General features: G+C 31.3%; 1 long non-coding RNA gene across 1 annotated transcript in view; it reads right to left on the bottom strand.

The window, feature by feature from the left end:
* Positions 1–5,541: 5,541 nt before the first annotated feature.
* LOC126749602 (uncharacterized) overlaps positions 5,542–17,203 on the bottom strand; it is a 60,285-nt gene continuing 48,623 nt past the window's right edge. Inside the window, exon 5 of the long non-coding RNA XR_007665173.1 lies at positions 5,542–14,469. This is a non-coding gene — a long non-coding RNA (uncharacterized LOC126749602). The remainder of the gene's footprint in view (positions 14,470–17,203) is intronic.

Genomic DNA, 17,203 nt, shown 5'->3' with positions numbered 1-17,203 from the left:
ACACTTACATATCACTTTATGTGATAGAAAAGAGAGATTTTACAAAAACAGCTGTTCTTACACCTAATTTAAGCATAAACATAATTAAGCATAAAATAATTACATATATGAGAAATCATCATTTAGAAATTCTTGTATTGAGAAAAAACATTTTTTTAATAGATATGGTTTTATAGTAAATTTATATTGCAGTAAAAAACTTGGTAGGTAACCGTTTAATGGTAGCAGGGAGAGCATTATAGAGTTTGGGAGCAAAGAAGGAAACCCAACACTTAACCTTGTGTATCCTATAAAAATTTGTATATATATGTTCTCTATTTCTCGTAAAATGAAAATTGTACAATTTTGTGTGTGGAGTAATCACTAATATGATGTTTAATATGTAGTAAACTATATGATATATAAATACTTCTCTGTAAGGAAACTATCTTTGGTATCTAAATAATATAGAATATAGAACAACAACAATAAGATAAAAAAAAGTCTCTCCAGTTTTGGACTGGCTTTTTCTGCTTCTTTTCACTACCATCTTCCACCTTGTCATCAACTCAACACTTGAAACATCTAGCTGCCAGAATCTGCATTCCTCCCCTGCGATAGTGCCACAACTGGATGCTATCTACTGCTTCGATTATCCTCTTAGATGTTTTAAACCCTGGCATCTCGCTGACCTGAGCATTCAGACTAAGTGGCCTGCTGCCAGTCATGAGCAAAACCATTAAGATACCCTTGCATGGACGCTAATTGTTAGACCATACAGATATCTATTTGTTATTCATATTTTACTAGGGACACATAACTGTAGTTGAATTTCCTTACTCTTTTAAGGTTACACACCTTTTGTGTGAAAACTGATTATATGCTTATATGCAAGGTGTAATATAACATTTACAGCGTTTAGTTAATCGGAAATCTGCCAATCTTAAACATTTTGGACCTTATTCCAACTTATAAGTTCAATATTTTCTCCTTTTGGTCTTGTTATTTATTTACATAATACATGTAGAGGTTAGGTTGTCATTGAAGCTCCTCATATTACATTAAGGCCTACCTTTAACGCTTGCGTTTTCTTCACAATTCAAATAATAACAATGATCCACAGTCCACAGTTAGATTTTGTGTTAAAATAAATAAATAGTCCACATTAAACCAACACTCCCGCACCCAAAATGCCATGTATGAGTCCTTCCGTCGCATGAAAACACGGTAAATTCTAAAACTTTACAACTTTGTCGAATGATCACAGCTTAAGGAAGGCGACTTGGTAAAAGATATGCACATAATCGGATTCTCCAGAGTCTCTAGAATTATTCCATACCGATTTCGGGAAATTCTGAGCTAATTTAAGTATTTTATCAACGAAAATAAGAAGAAAGACCGAGCCGATTCATTCACGTTGACGTCATGTCACTGATGTCATCAAAACTGCGGTAAAAGTCGGCATTAAAATCGCCCGTAAACGTCAAAATCGACCATTTTCGGACGATGTTTTAGGGTATAAAAAAAGGTTTTTACCTTATGATTTGTACATGGAAAAATAGTATAAAGCCTTAGGAACAGTTTAACATCAATTCTGGACCGATTCCAATCGGTTTTAGTAGTTAAATTTCGATTATAAAAAGGGTCTTATTTTAAGCGGACACGGGCGAACAGCGCAGGTTTCATTGCCTGGGTGACGTGCTTGTTGAGTGCTAGACCACCCGGATTATTGTACCTTGAGAGCCGGTACCGGGGGGGTACCAATATTCAGCTGACCGATTTTTTGGACTTTTTATGGAAAATTACATTTTCATGAAAAATGGTGATATTTGAAACAAAACGGTATTTAGTGGATTATAGCCAGATAAATTCCGCGTGTCTGAAGGCAAAAATGGTCTTCGTACGTTACATAGGTATGCCAGTATTAAGCGTCAAAGTTAAAAAAACGTGTAGCGCAAAAACTACTCTACGTAGATGACTGTAGATTACATCAGAAAAAAGCCCTTAAAATGTATTATAAATGTTGAAAGTTTGAAATTTCCAAGTGCCACCCTTAAAAAGTTATTAAATAAAATGTGATTTTTTTTTGTCAATTTTTCGGACCTTCATGGAGAAAATTTATTATTGCTCGCCCTGTATGGTTTACAAAAATTTTGTTTATATGGCATTTGAAAGATAAAAGATGAACCTATTTTTTGAAATTTTTTTTTTTTCGGAAATAAGTTCCGTTTGGTAGTAAATTCAAAAAAACTAAAAATGCCAGAACTCGTTAAAAAAATTTTTTTGAAAAAAAAGCTCTAAATATGTTATTTCTCTCATAAAACTAAGTCTTTTTGCCGAAAAACTTTTTTTATAAAAATTATCTTTTAGCCTCTGGCCCATTTTGAATTTTTTTTTTACTTAACTTTGATCGCTTATAGTAAATCACCCTGTATACGGATCTGGCCCAAAAAGTATACAGACCCGTAACCCCCAAGAACCCCTATATCCTGAAAATTTCAGCTCGATTGAACGCTTTAAACTTGAGATCTCGTGAGCAACTCGATTTGTACCCATTTTTTTGCGAATTTTTGACTTCAACTCGGTACCGCTCTCTTTGTGGGTACTGAAAAAAAAAACTGTTTACGGATCCATCATTCTCAATGTATTGAGAGGCCACATGCCAAATTTCATCGTTTCACTAGCCATACAGCCAAAGTTATGAATTTTTATATCCCAAAAAACACGGTCGCGCGAGCTCTAGGTGGCGTGCATAATATAGTCGCTGACGCTCCTATATAACAAGTATAGTCGCTTCGCTCCTATACTTTTGGTCCGTGGGGACCAGTTTGGAACCTTTAGGTCTTGTCAGTGATGGGCCTTAGAGGATTTCTTAAAAAAAATCGCAAATTATCAGGTGTACTTAGGTGAGTCGGGGAGGCTAACGTTTATCTGCCAAGGAAAGAGAGGACCAGTTGTTGGGGTATCATGCTTCAAAGAACCATAATTTGTTATATAGTCGCGTTGTGTGTCAATATACTGTCTTATATTTCAAATATCTGTGAAAGTATATTAATTGTATTCTAAATAAAGCCTGAATACCAAATTCGAACAGAATCGGACCAATAGCAAAAAAGTTACGGAAGTCACGTGACCTAGGCTGAAACTTAAATGTCAGTTATCTGTCATAATTTATTAGTTGTATTCTAAATAAACCATAAATACCAAATTCAGAGAGAAGTTCCCATAAGGGTCTATTTCTTGAAATAGAACAAACAGGGATTTTACGTCGATTTGTTTTAATTTTTCTTTTTATTTTGAAATGTAATAGTAATAAAATATCAAAAGAATGGAGAGTAGGAGAATAAGAAATAAAAGAAACCATCAATGAATTGAATCGAAGCTATAGAAGCCGAGATATTAGTAAAAATGTGGGAAAAAACAAAAGAAAACTGGTTTTTTCCCACGGTATCATTTTTTTTTCTTAAAATAATTATTGACAAATTATAATTTAAGCCCTAAGTTGGCAATTTCAAGTAAAAAAAACCCAAGAAAAAAAAAATTTTTTTTGGTCGAAAATCGAAAGGGGTATAGCCATGAAAAATTGCGAAAAAATGGTTTTTATTTTTTTAAAAATAAAATATAACTCTGACAACTTTTTGTCTTAAACAAAAGTTTTCGGGAATATTACGAGGTATCCGTGCGTTAAAACGAATCGGTTCTAGCTATTATACAATCGGAGAAAATTGAAAAAAACTATTAAACATAAATATCGAATTATCAAGAGCCCTATGGAAAAATTTCAATTTTTTATTTTTCTAACCTGTACTACTTCAGAGTATCTTTAAAAAAGATTATTACCAATTTGACTCTAAAATGAACGGAAAACCTATTTCTCTGCATTTTTCGATTTTCGAACAAAATCCGGGGTCAAAATGACCATTTTTCCAAAATATGCTCCGAATTCAAAATTTCTTTTTTCTGGTTAAAGACCACTCAAAAACTAATAAAAAAGCTTTATGACAAAATCTTCCACGATTTATACGAGTGCCATAATATAAAGGGAAAAATTAGATTCCATAAGAGCCTATGTATAGGGATAAGACAACCGGGATTTTACGTCGATTTTTTTAATTTTTCAGTTTTATTTCGAAAGGCAATTGTAATAAAATATAAAAAGAATTAACAGGAGGAGAATAAGGAATAATAAAAACCATCAACGAATTGAATCGAAGCTAAAGAAGTCGAGATATTAGTAAAAATGTGGGAAAAAACAAAAGAAAACTGGTTTTTTCCCACGGTATCATTTTTTTTTCTTAAAATAATTATTGACAAATTATAATTTAAGCCCTAAGTTGGCAATTTCAAGTAAAAAAAACCCAAGAAAAAAAAAAATTTTTTTTGGTCGAAAATCGAAAGGGGTATAGCCATGAAAAATTGCGAAAAAATGGTTTTTATTTTTTTCTAACTAAACTATAACTCTAACAACTTTTTGCCTTAAACAAAAGTTCTAGGGAATATTACGAGGTATTCGAATGTTAAAACTAATTGATTATAGCTATCACATATTCGGAGAAAATTGTAAAAAACTATAATTCATAAATATCGAATTATCAAGAGCCCTATGAAAAAATTTCATTTTTTTATTTTTCTATCAGGTACTACTTCAGGATACCTTTCAAAAAGGTTATTATCGATTTGACTCTAAAATGAACAGAAAACCTATTTATTTGCATTTATCGATTTCCGAACAAAACCGGGCCCAAAATTAAATTTTTTTCAAAACATGCTCCAAATTCCAAATTTCTTTTTTCTGGCTAAAGACCATTTAAAAAGGAATGAAAAAGCTTAATGACAAAAATTTTCAAAATCTATAATAATGCTACAATATTATGAAAGAAGATAAGTTCCCTTTAAAGCATATCCAACCGATGATTTTTTAATTTGTTTTTCAAAGGCAAATCTAAGAAACAATTAAGTTAAAAGCAATAGGGTACTACAAAATATTATCTATAAATATATACATATAATCTGATAGGAAATTTCAATCAAATCGGGCGAATACGAAAGAAATTTTGATAGTCACGTGACTTAAAAACGTAATATTTTAAAAATTTGTAAAAATTCAATAATGGCATCCTAATAAAACTCTAAATACCAAATTTCAACCCAATCGGATCAATAGCAAATAAGTTATAGAAGTCACGTGACTTTAAAATTCAATATGTCAAATTTCTGTCATAATTTATTACTTGCATCTTAAATAAAGCCCAAATTCCAAATTTCAACACAATCGGATCAATAGCAAAAGAATTATTAAAGTCACGTGACTTTAAAATATAATTTGTCAATTATCTGATAAAATTTATTAATTGTATCCTAAATAAAGCATAAATACCAACTTTGAACCCAATCGGACTCATAGCAAAAAAGTTACAATAGTCACGTGACCTGGAAGTCAAATGTCAAATATCTGTGAAAAATTCATAATTGCATCCTAAATAAACCCCAAATACCAAATTTCAATCAAATCGGACAAATAGGAAGAAAGTTAAGGTAGTCACGTGACCTTAAAACATAGTCATGTCAAATATCTGTGAAAATTTATTAATCTTATCCGAAATAGGTACTAGGTACCAAATTTCAACCAAATCGCACCAATACCAAAAAAGTTATGATACTCGACTAACCTTAAAAATCAATAATTTCAAAAATTTTTTATTTATATCCCAAAAGCAATGTTTAAGAATTGTTAACATATATTAATAATAAACTAAGTAGTAAAAACTCACCTAATATCTAAATTTTTATTTTAAATTAAATAGATCATTACGACTGACCCGTGTATATATTCGAATAATTTTAATAAAATAATCGGGCAAATTTCATTTCGTCTCACCCCGGTATAAAGACACTGACATTTCAAAAAAACGGCATTTTTCGAAGACGTCAAAATGTTTGCCGAATTTTCCTGGGCGCAATACACAATTTCCCCAATTGATATGCACAGATTCGGAAAGCTCATTCATTTTCTGATTCGGTGCTTCCTTTCCCTGATCGTTTCCGGTTCATTTTCATTCATAATTTTACAAAAAACCCGACCAAGTCCCGGCCACCTGTCACGAGCAAAAAATTTGTATCCACCATGCGTCAAAGTATTGTTCCCACCAGCCATTTCATCAGAGTTTAGGTTGACACCTCCAATTACCTGCAAAAACGCAAAAAAATGGACTTTTTTCATAAAATCGCATTTTTCGGGTACTTGTACTATCGCTGGAACCCTGAAATTTTAGTATGTGTTGTAAAACAAAATTTTGGATCCTTTAGATGTTGTTTGATCTTTTCACCATGTACAGGGACGTGGCAAATGAATTAAACGCGAAAATTCGAATTGCTCAGAACCTATTAATGTTGGAAGATTGTAATTTTACATAAATATTGGGGTTATTAAAGTATTTAATCCCTGAGAATATAAATGGTCCAGGTGCCACCACTAAAAAGTTATTAAATAAAATGTGATTTTCAGGTCGGACCTTCATGGGTAAAGTTCATTATTGCTCGCCCTGTATGGTTCCCAAAAATTTCGGTTATATGGCATATGAAAGGTAAAGGATGAAGTTATTTTTTGAAAAAAAAAATTTTCTCAAAATAAGTATCGTTTGGCGGGAAATCCCAAAAAACTGAAAATGCCAGAACTCGTAAAATAAATTTTTTACAAAAAAAAGCTCCAAGTATGTTAAATCTCTTATAAAACGAAGTCTTTTCGCCGAAACACTTTTTTTATAAAAATTTTTTTTTAGCCTCTGGAGAAGTTTACATTTTTTTTTTAGTCACTTTTGTTCGCTTATAACAACTCACCCTGTATACCGATCGGGCCCAAAAAGTATACAGACACGTAAGCCCCAAGAACCCATATATCCTGAAAATTTCAGCTCGATTAAACGCTTTAAAATTGAGATCTCGTGAGCAACTCGATTTTTACCAATTTTTTTACGAATTTTTGACTTTGAGACAGTACCGCTCCGTTTGGTGGTACCCGAAAAAAAAATCGTTTACGGATCCATCATTCCCAATGTATTGAGAGACCCTATGCCAAATTTCATCGTTTCGCTAGCCATACAGCCAAAGATATGAATTTTTATTTCCAAAAAAACACGATTTTTCGGACCCGGGCCCGCGTGCATAATATAGTCGCAGACGCTCCTATATAACAAGTATAGTCGCTTCGCTCCTATACTTTTGGTCCGTGGGGACCAGTTTGAAACCTTTAGGTCTTGTCTGTGAAAAGCCATAAGGTAATAAAAAAAAAATCAAAAACTATCAGGTGTACTTAGGTGAGTCGGGGAGGCTAACGTTTACCTGCCAAGGAAAGAGAGGACCAGTTGTTGGGGTATCATGCTTCAAAGAACCATAATTTGTTATATAGTCGCGTTGTGTGTCAATATACTGTCTTATATTTCAAATATCTGTGAAAGTATATTAATTGTATTCTAAATAAAGTCTGAATACCAAATTCGAACAGAATCGGACCAATAGCAAAAAAGTTACGGTAGTCACGTGACCTAGGCTGAAACTTAAATGTCAGTTATCTGTCATAATTTATTAGTTGTATCCTAAATAAACCATAAATACCAAATTCAGAGAGAAGTTCCCATAAGGGTCTATTTCTTGAAATAGAACAAACAGGGATTTTACGTCGATTTGTTTTAATTTTTCTTTTTATTTTGAAATGTAATAGTAATAAAATATCAAAAGAATTGAGAGGAGGAGAATAAGAAATAAAAGAAACCATCAATGAATTGAATCGAAGCTATAGAAGCCGAGAGATTAGTAAAAATGTGGGAAAAAACAAAAGAAAACTGGTTTTTTCCCACGGTATCATTTTTTTTTCTTAAAATAATTATTGACAAATTATAATGTAAGCCCTAAGTTGGCAATTTCACGTAAAAAAAACCCAAGAAAAAAAAAATTTTTTTTTGGTCGAAAATCGAAAGGGGTATAACCATGAAAAATTGCGAAAAAATGGTTTTTATTTTTTTTTAAATAAAATATAACTCTGACAACTTTTTGTCTTAAACAAAAGTTTTCGGGAATATTACGAGGTATCCGTGCGTTAAAACGAATCGGTTCTAGCTATTATACAGTCGGAGAAAATTGAAAAAAACTATTAAACATAAATATCGAATTATCAAGAGCCCTATGGAAAAATTTCAGTTTTTTATTTTTCTATCCTGTACTACTTCAGAGTATCTTTAAAAAAGATTATTACCAATTTGACTCTAAAATGAACGGAAAACCTATTTCTTTGCATTTTTCGATTTTCGAACAAAATCCGGGGTCAAAATGACCATTTTTCCAAAATATGCTCCGAATTCAAAATTTCTTTTTTCTGGTTAAAGACCATTTAAAAACTAATAAAAAAGCTTTATGACAAAATTTTCCACGATTTATACGAGTGCCATAATATAAAGGGAAAAATTAGGTTCCATAAGAGCCTATGTACAGGGATAAGACAACCGGGCTTTTACGTCGATTTTTTTAATTTTTCAGTTTTATTTCGAAAGGCAGTTGTAATAAAATATAAAAAGAATTAACAGGAGGAGAATAAGGAATAATAAAAACCATCAACAAATTGAATCGAAGCTCTAGAAGTCGAGATATTAGTAAAACTGTGAAAAAAAAATAAAAGAAAACTCGTTTTTTTCCACGGTAGCATTTTTTTTCTTAAAATGATAACTGACAAATTATAATGTAAGCCCTAAGTTGGCAATATCCATTAAAAAAAACCCAAGAAAAAAAATTTTTTTTTTGCTCCAAAATCGAAAGGGGTATAGCCATGAAAAATTGTGATTAAATGGTTTTTATTTTTTTCTAACTAAACTATAACTCTGACAACTTTTTGTCTTAAACAAAAGTTCTAGGGAATATTACGAGGTATTCGAATGTTAAAACTAATTGATTACAGCTATCACAGATTCGGAGAAAATTGTAAAAAACTATAAATCATAAATATCGAATTATCAAGAGCCCTATGGAAAGATTTCATTTTTTTATTTTTCTATCTTGTACTACTTTAGGATACCTTTCAAAAAGATTATTATCGATTTGACTCTAAAATGAACAGAAAACCTATTTCTTTGCATTTTTCGATTTTCGAACAAAATCCGGCCCAAAATGAAAATTTTTTCAAAACATGCTCCAAATTCAAAATTTCTTTTTTCTGGCTAAAGACCATTCAAAAAGTAATGAAAAAGCTTAATGACAAAAATTTTCAAAATCTATAATAATGCTACAATATTATGAAAGAAGATAAGTTCCCTTTAAAGCCTATGTATTCGAACCGATGATTTTTTTATTTTTTTTTGAAAGGCAAATTTAAGAAATAATTTAACTAATTAAGATAAAAGGAATAGGGTAATACGAAATATTATCTATAAATATATACATATCATCTAATAGCAGATTTTAATCAAATAGGAAATTTTGATAGTCACGTGACCCTAGAACTTAATATTTTAAAATTTTGTAAAAAATCAACAATTGCATCCTAAATAAACCCCAAATTCCAAATTTGAACCCAATCGGATCAATAGCAAAAAAGTTATGGAAGTCACGTGACTTAAAAAATTCAACATGTCAAATTTCTGTCAAAATTTATTACTTGCATCCTAAATAAAGCCCAAATACTAAATTTCAACCCAATCGGATCAATAGCAAAAAAGTTATGGAAGTCACGTGACTTAAAAAATTCAACATGTCAAATTTCTGTCAAAATTTATTACTTGCATCCTAAATAAAGCCCAAATACTAAATTTCAACCCAATCGGAACAATAGCAAATAAGTTATGGAAGTCACGTGACTTAAACATTCAATATGTCAATTATCTGTTAAAATTTATTAATTGTATCCTAAATAAAGCATAAATACCAAATTTGAACCCAATCGGACTCATAGCAAAAAAGTTACAATAGTCACGTGACCTGGAAGTCAAATGTCAAATATCTGTGAAAAATTAATAATTGCATCCTAAATAAACCCCAAATACCAAATTTCAATCAAATCGGACAAATAGGAAGAAAGTTAAGGTAGTCACGTGACCTTAAAACATAGTCATGTCAAATATCTGTAAAAATTTATTAATCTTATCCGAAATAGGTACTAGGTACCAAATTTCAACCAAATCGCACCAATACCAAAAAAGTTATGATACTCGACTAACCTTAAAAATCAATAATTTCAAAAAAATTTTATTTATATCCCAAAAGCAATGTTTAAGAATTATTAGCATATATTAATAATAAACTAAATAGTAAAAACTCACCTAATATCTAAATTTTTATTTTAAATTAAATAGATCATTACGACTGACCCGTGTATATATTCGAATAATTTTAATAAAATAATCGGGCAAATTTCATTTCGTCTCACCCCGGTATAAAGACACTGACATTTCAAAAAAACGGCATTTTTCGAAGACGTCAAAATGTTTGCCGAATTTTCCTGGCCGCAATACACAATTTCCCCTATTGATATGCACAGATTCGGAAAGCCCATTCATTTTCTGATTCGGTGCTTCCTTTCCCTGATCGTTTCCGGTTCATTTTCATTCATAATTTTACAAAAAACCCAACCAAGTCCCGGCCACCTGTCACGAGCAAAAAATTTGTATCCACCATGCGTCAAAGTATTGTTCCCACCAGCCATTTCATCAGAGTTTAGGTTGACACCTCCAATTACCTGCAAAAACGCAAAAAAATGGACTTTTTTCATAAAATCGCATTTTTCGGGTACTTGTACTATCGCTGGAACCCTGAAATTTTAGTATGTGTTGTAAAACAAAATTTCGGATCTTTTAGATGATGTCTGATCTTTTCACCATGTACAGGGACGTGGCAAATGAATTAAACGCGAAAATTCGAATTGCTCAGAACCTATTAATGTTGGAAGATTGTAATTTTACATAAATATTGGGGTTATTAAAGTATTTAATGCCTGAGAATATAAATGGTCCAGATGCTACTACGAAAAAGTTATTAAATAAAATGTGATTTTCGGGTCGGACCTTCATGGGTAAAGTTCATTATTGCTCGCCCTGTATGGTTCCCAAAAATTTCGGTTATATGGCATATAAAAGGTAAAAGATGAAGTTATTTTTTGAAAAAAAAAATTTTCCCAAAATAAGTATCGTTTGGCGGAAAATCCCAAAAAACTGAAAATGCCAGAACTCGTAAAATAAATTTTTTACAAAAAAAAGCTCCAAGTATGTTAAATCTCTTATAAAATGAAGTCTTTTCGCCGAAACACTTTTTTTATAAAAATTTTTTTTTAGCCTCTGGAGAAGTTTGAATTTTTTTTTTAGTCACTTTTGTTCGCTTATAACAACTCACCCTGTATACCGATCGGGCTCAAAAAGTATACAGACACGTAAGCCCCAAGAACCCATATATCCTGAAAATTTCAACTCGATTGAACGCTTTAAAATTGAGATCTCGTGAGCAACTCGATTTTTACCAATTTTTTTACGAATTTTTGAATTTGAGACAGTACCGCTCCGTTTGGTGGTACCGGAAAAAAAATTCGTTTACGGATCCATCATTCCCAATGTATTGAGAGACCCTATGCCAAATTTCATCGTTTCGCTAGCCATACAGCCAAAGATATGAATTTTTATTTCCAAAAAAACACGATTTTTCGGACCCGGGCCCGCGTGCATAATATAGTCGCAGACGCTCCTATATAACAAGTATAGTCGCTTCGCTCCTATACTTTTGGTCCGTGGGGACCAGTTTGAAACCTTTAGGTCTTGTCTGTGAAAAGCCATAAGGTAATAAAAAAAAAATCAAAAACTATCAGGTGTACTTAGGTGAGTCGGGGAGGCTAACGTTTACCTGCCAAGGAAAGAGAGGACCAGTTGTTGGGGTATCATGCTTCAAAGAACCATAATTTGTTATATAGTCGCGTTGTGTGTCAATATACTGTCTTATATTTCAAATATCTGTGAAAGTATATTAATTGTATTCTAAATAAAGTCTGAATACCAAATTCGAACAGAATCGGACCAATAGCAAAAAAGTTACGGTAGTCACGTGACCTAGGCTGAAACTTAAATGTCAGTTATCTGTCATAATTTATTAGTTGTATCCTAAATAAACCATAAATACCAAATTCAGAGAGAAGTTCCCATAAGGGTCTATTTCTTGAAATAGAACAAACAGGGATTTTACGTCGATTTGTTTTAATTTTTCTTTTTATTTTGAAATGTAATAGTAATAAAATATCAAAAGAATTGAGAGGAGGAGAATAAGAAATAAAAGAAACCATCAATGAATTGAATCGAAGCTATAGAAGCCGAGAGATTAGTAAAAATGTGGGAAAAAACAAAAGAAAACTGGTTTTTTCCCACGGTATCATTTTTTTTTCTTAAAATAATTATTGACAAATTATAATGTAAGCCCTAAGTTGGCAATTTCACGTAAAAAAAACCCAAGAAAAAAAAAATTTTTTTTTGGTCGAAAATCGAAAGGGGTATAACCATGAAAAATTGCGAAAAAATGGTTTTTATTTTTTTTTAAATAAAATATAACTCTGACAACTTTTTGTCTTAAACAAAAGTTTTCGGGAATATTACGAGGTATCCGTGCGTTAAAACGAATCGGTTCTAGCTATTATACAGTCGGAGAAAATTGAAAAAAACTATTAAACATAAATATCGAATTATCAAGAGCCCTATGGAAAAATTTCAGTTTTTTATTTTTCTATCCTGTACTACTTCAGAGTATCTTTAAAAAAGATTATTACCAATTTGACTCTAAAATGAACGGAAAACCTATTTCTTTGCATTTTTCGATTTTCGAACAAAATCCGGGGTCAAAATGACCATTTTTCCAAAATATGCTCCGAATTCAAAATTTCTTTTTTCTGGTTAAAGACCATTTAAAAACTAATAAAAAAGCTTTATGACAAAATTTTCCACGATTTATACGAGTGCCATAATATAAAGGGAAAAATTAGGTTCCATAAGAGCCTATGTACAGGGATAAGACAACCGGGCTTTTACGTCGATTTTTTTAATTTTTCAGTTTTATTTCGAAAGGCAGTTGTAATAAAATATAAAAAGAATTAACAGGAGGAGAATAAGGAATAATAAAAACCATCAACAAATTGAATCGAAGCTCTAGAAGTCGAGATATTAGTAAAACTGTGAAAAAAAAATAAAAGAAAACTCGTTTTTTTCCACGGTAGCATTTTTTTTCTTAAAATGATAACTGACAAATTATAATGTAAGCCCTAAGTTGGCAATATCCATTAAAAAAAACCCAAGAAAAAAAATTTTTTTTTTGCTCCAAAATCGAAAGGGGTATAGCCATGAAAAATTGTGATTAAATGGTTTTTATTTTTTTCTAACTAAACTATAACTCTGACAACTTTTTGTCTTAAACAAAAGTTCTAGGGAATATTACGAGGTATTCGAATGTTAAAACTAATTGATTACAGCTATCACAGATTCGGAGAAAATTGTAAAAAACTATAAATCATAAATATCGAATTATCAAGAGCCCTATGGAAAGATTTCATTTTTTTATTTTTCTATCTTGTACTACTTTAGGATACCTTTCAAAAAGATTATTATCGATTTGACTCTAAAATGAACAGAAAACCTATTTCTTTGCATTTTTCGATTTTCGAACAAAATCCGGCCCAAAATGAAAATTTTTTCAAAACATGCTCCAAATTCAAAATTTCTTTTTTCTGGCTAAAGACCATTCAAAAAGTAATGAAAAAGCTTAATGACAAAAATTTTCAAAATCTATAATAATGCTACAATATTATGAAAGAAGATAAGTTCCCTTTAAAGCCTATGTATTCGAACCGATGATTTTTTTATTTTTTTTTGAAAGGCAAATTTAAGAAATAATTTAACTAATTAAGATAAAAGGAATAGGGTAATACGAAATATTATCTATAAATATATACATATCATCTAATAGCAGATTTTAATCAAATAGGAAATTTTGATAGTCACGTGACCCTAGAACTTAATATTTTAAAATTTTGTAAAAAATCAACAATTGCATCCTAAATAAACCCCAAATTCCAAATTTGAACCCAATCGGATCAATAGCAAAAAAGTTATGGAAGTCACGTGACTTAAAAAATTCAACATGTCAAATTTCTGTCAAAATTTATTACTTGCATCCTAAATAAAGCCCAAATACTAAATTTCAACCCAATCGGATCAATAGCAAAAAAGTTATGGAAGTCACGTGACTTAAAAAATTCAACATGTCAAATTTCTGTCAAAATTTATTACTTGCATCCTAAATAAAGCCCAAATACTAAATTTCAACCCAATCGGAACAATAGCAAATAAGTTATGGAAGTCACGTGACTTAAACATTCAATATGTCAATTATCTGTTAAAATTTATTAATTGTATCCTAAATAAAGCATAAATACCAAATTTGAACCCAATCGGACTCATAGCAAAAAAGTTACAATAGTCACGTGACCTGGAAGTCAAATGTCAAATATCTGTGAAAAATTAATAATTGCATCCTAAATAAACCCCAAATACCAAATTTCAATCAAATCGGACAAATAGGAAGAAAGTTAAGGTAGTCACGTGACCTTAAAACATAGTCATGTCAAATATCTGTAAAAATTTATTAATCTTATCCGAAATAGGTACTAGGTACCAAATTTCAACCAAATCGCACCAATACCAAAAAAGTTATGATACTCGACTAACCTTAAAAATCAATAATTTCAAAAAAATTTTATTTATATCCCAAAAGCAATGTTTAAGAATTATTAGCATATATTAATAATAAACTAAATAGTAAAAACTCACCTAATATCGAAATTTTTATTTTAAATTAAATAGATCATTACGACTGACCCGTGTATATATTCGAATAATTTTAATAAAATAATCGGGCAAATTTCATTTCGTCTCACCCCGGTATAAAGACACTGACATTTCAAAAAAACGGCATTTTTCGAAGACGTCAAAATGTTTGCCGAATTTTCCTGGCCGCAATACACAATTTCCCCTATTGATATGCACAGATTCGGAAAGCCCATTCATTTTCTGATTCGGTGCTTCCTTTCCCTGATCGTTTCCGGTTCATTTTCATTCATAATTTTACAAAAAACCCAACCAAGTCCCGGCCACCTGTCACGAGCAAAAAATTTGTATCCACCATGCGTCAAAGTATTGTTCCCACCAGCCATTTCATCAGAGTTTAGGTTGACACCTCCAATTACCTGCAAAAACGCAAAAAAATGGACTTTTTTCATAAAATCGCATTTTTCGGGTACTTGTACTATCGCTGGAACCCTGAAATTTTAGTATGTGTTGTAAAACAAAATTTCGGATCTTTTAGATGATGTCTGATCTTTTCACCATGTACAGGGACGTGGCAAATGAATTAAACGCGAAAATTCGAATTGCTCAGAACCTATTAATGTTGGAAGATTGTAATTTTACATAAATATTGGGGTTATTAAAGTATTTAATGCCTGAGAATATAAATGGTCCAGATGCTACTACGAAAAAGTTATTAAATAAAATGTGATTTTCGGGTCGGACCTTCATGGGTAAAGTTCATTATTGCTCGCCCTGTATGGTTCCCAAAAATTTCGGTTATATGGCATATAAAAGGTAAAAGATGAAGTTATTTTTTGAAAAAAAAAATTTTCCCAAAATAAGTATCGTTTGGCGGAAAATCCCAAAAAACTGAAAATGCCAGAACTCGTAAAATAAATTTTTTACAAAAAAAAGCTCCAAGTATGTTAAATCTCTTATAAAATGAAGTCTTTTCGCCGAAACACTTTTTTTATAAAAATTTTTTTTTAGCCTCTGGAGAAGTTTGAATTTTTTTTTTAGTCACTTTTGTTCGCTTATAACAACTCACCCTGTATACCGATCGGGCTCAAAAAGTATACAGACACGTAAGCCCCAAGAACCCATATATCCTGAAAATTTCAACTCGATTGAACGCTTTAAAATTGAGATCTCGTGAGCAACTCGATTTTTACCAATTTTTTTACGAATTTTTGAATTTGAGACAGTACCGCTCCGTTTGGTGGTACCGGAAAAAAAATTCGTTTACGGATCCATCATTCCCAATGTATTGAGAGACCCTATGCCAAATTTCATCGTTTCGCTAGCCATACAGCCAAAGATATGAATTTTTATTTCCAAAAAAACACGATTTTTCGGACCCGGGCCCGCGTGCATAATATAGTCGCAGACGCTCCTATATAACAAGTATAGTCGCTTCGCTCCTATACTTTTGGTCCGTGGGGACCAGTTTGGAACCTCTAAGTCCTGTCAGTGATGGGCCTTAGAGGATTTCTTAAAACAAAACAAAAATTATCAGGTGTACCAACGTTTATATGCCAAGGAAAGAGATGACCAGTGGTTGGGGTATCATGCTTCAAAGAACCATAATTTGTTATATAGTCGCGTTGTGTGTCGATATACTGTCTTATATTTCAAATATCTGTCAAAATATATTAATTGTATTCTAAATTAAGCCTGAATACCAAATTCCAACAGAATCGGACCAATAGCAAAAAAGTTACGGTAGTCACGTGACCTGGGCTGAAACTCAAATGTCAGTTATCTGTCATAATTTATTAGTTGTATCCTAAATAAACCATAAATACCAAATTCAGAGAGAAGTTCCCATAAGGGTCTATTTATCGAAATAGAACAAACGGGATTTTACGTCGATTTGTTTTAATTTTTCATTTTATTTTGAAATGTAATAGTAATAAAATATCAAAAGAATTGAGAGGAGGAGAATGAGAATTAAAAGAAACCATCAATGAATTGAATCGAAGCTATAGAAGCCGAGATATTAGTAAAAATGTGGGAAAAAACAAAAGAAAACTGGTTTTTTTCTCACGGTATAATTTTTTTTTCTTAAAATAATTATTGACAAATTATAATGTAAGCCCTAAGTTGGCAATTTCAAGTAAAAAAAACCCAAGAAAAAAAAAATTTTTTTTTTGGTCGAAAATCGAAAGGGGTATAGCCATGAAAAATTGCGAAAAAATGGTTTTTATTTTTTTTTAAATAAAATATAACTCTGACAACTTTTTGTCTTAAACAAAAGTTTTCGGTAATATTACGAGGTATCCGTGCGTTAAAACGAATCGGTTCTAGCTATTATACAGTCGGAGAAAATTGAAAAAAACTATTAAACATAAATATCGAATTATCAAGAGCCCTAT

Source organism: Anthonomus grandis, unplaced genomic scaffold (genome assembly GCF_022605725.1).
Source record: "Anthonomus grandis grandis unplaced genomic scaffold, icAntGran1.3 ctg00000349.1, whole genome shotgun sequence".
Taxonomy (NCBI): domain Eukaryota; kingdom Metazoa; phylum Arthropoda; class Insecta; order Coleoptera; family Curculionidae; genus Anthonomus; species Anthonomus grandis.
This window is presented reverse-complemented; position numbering and strand designations above follow the sequence as displayed.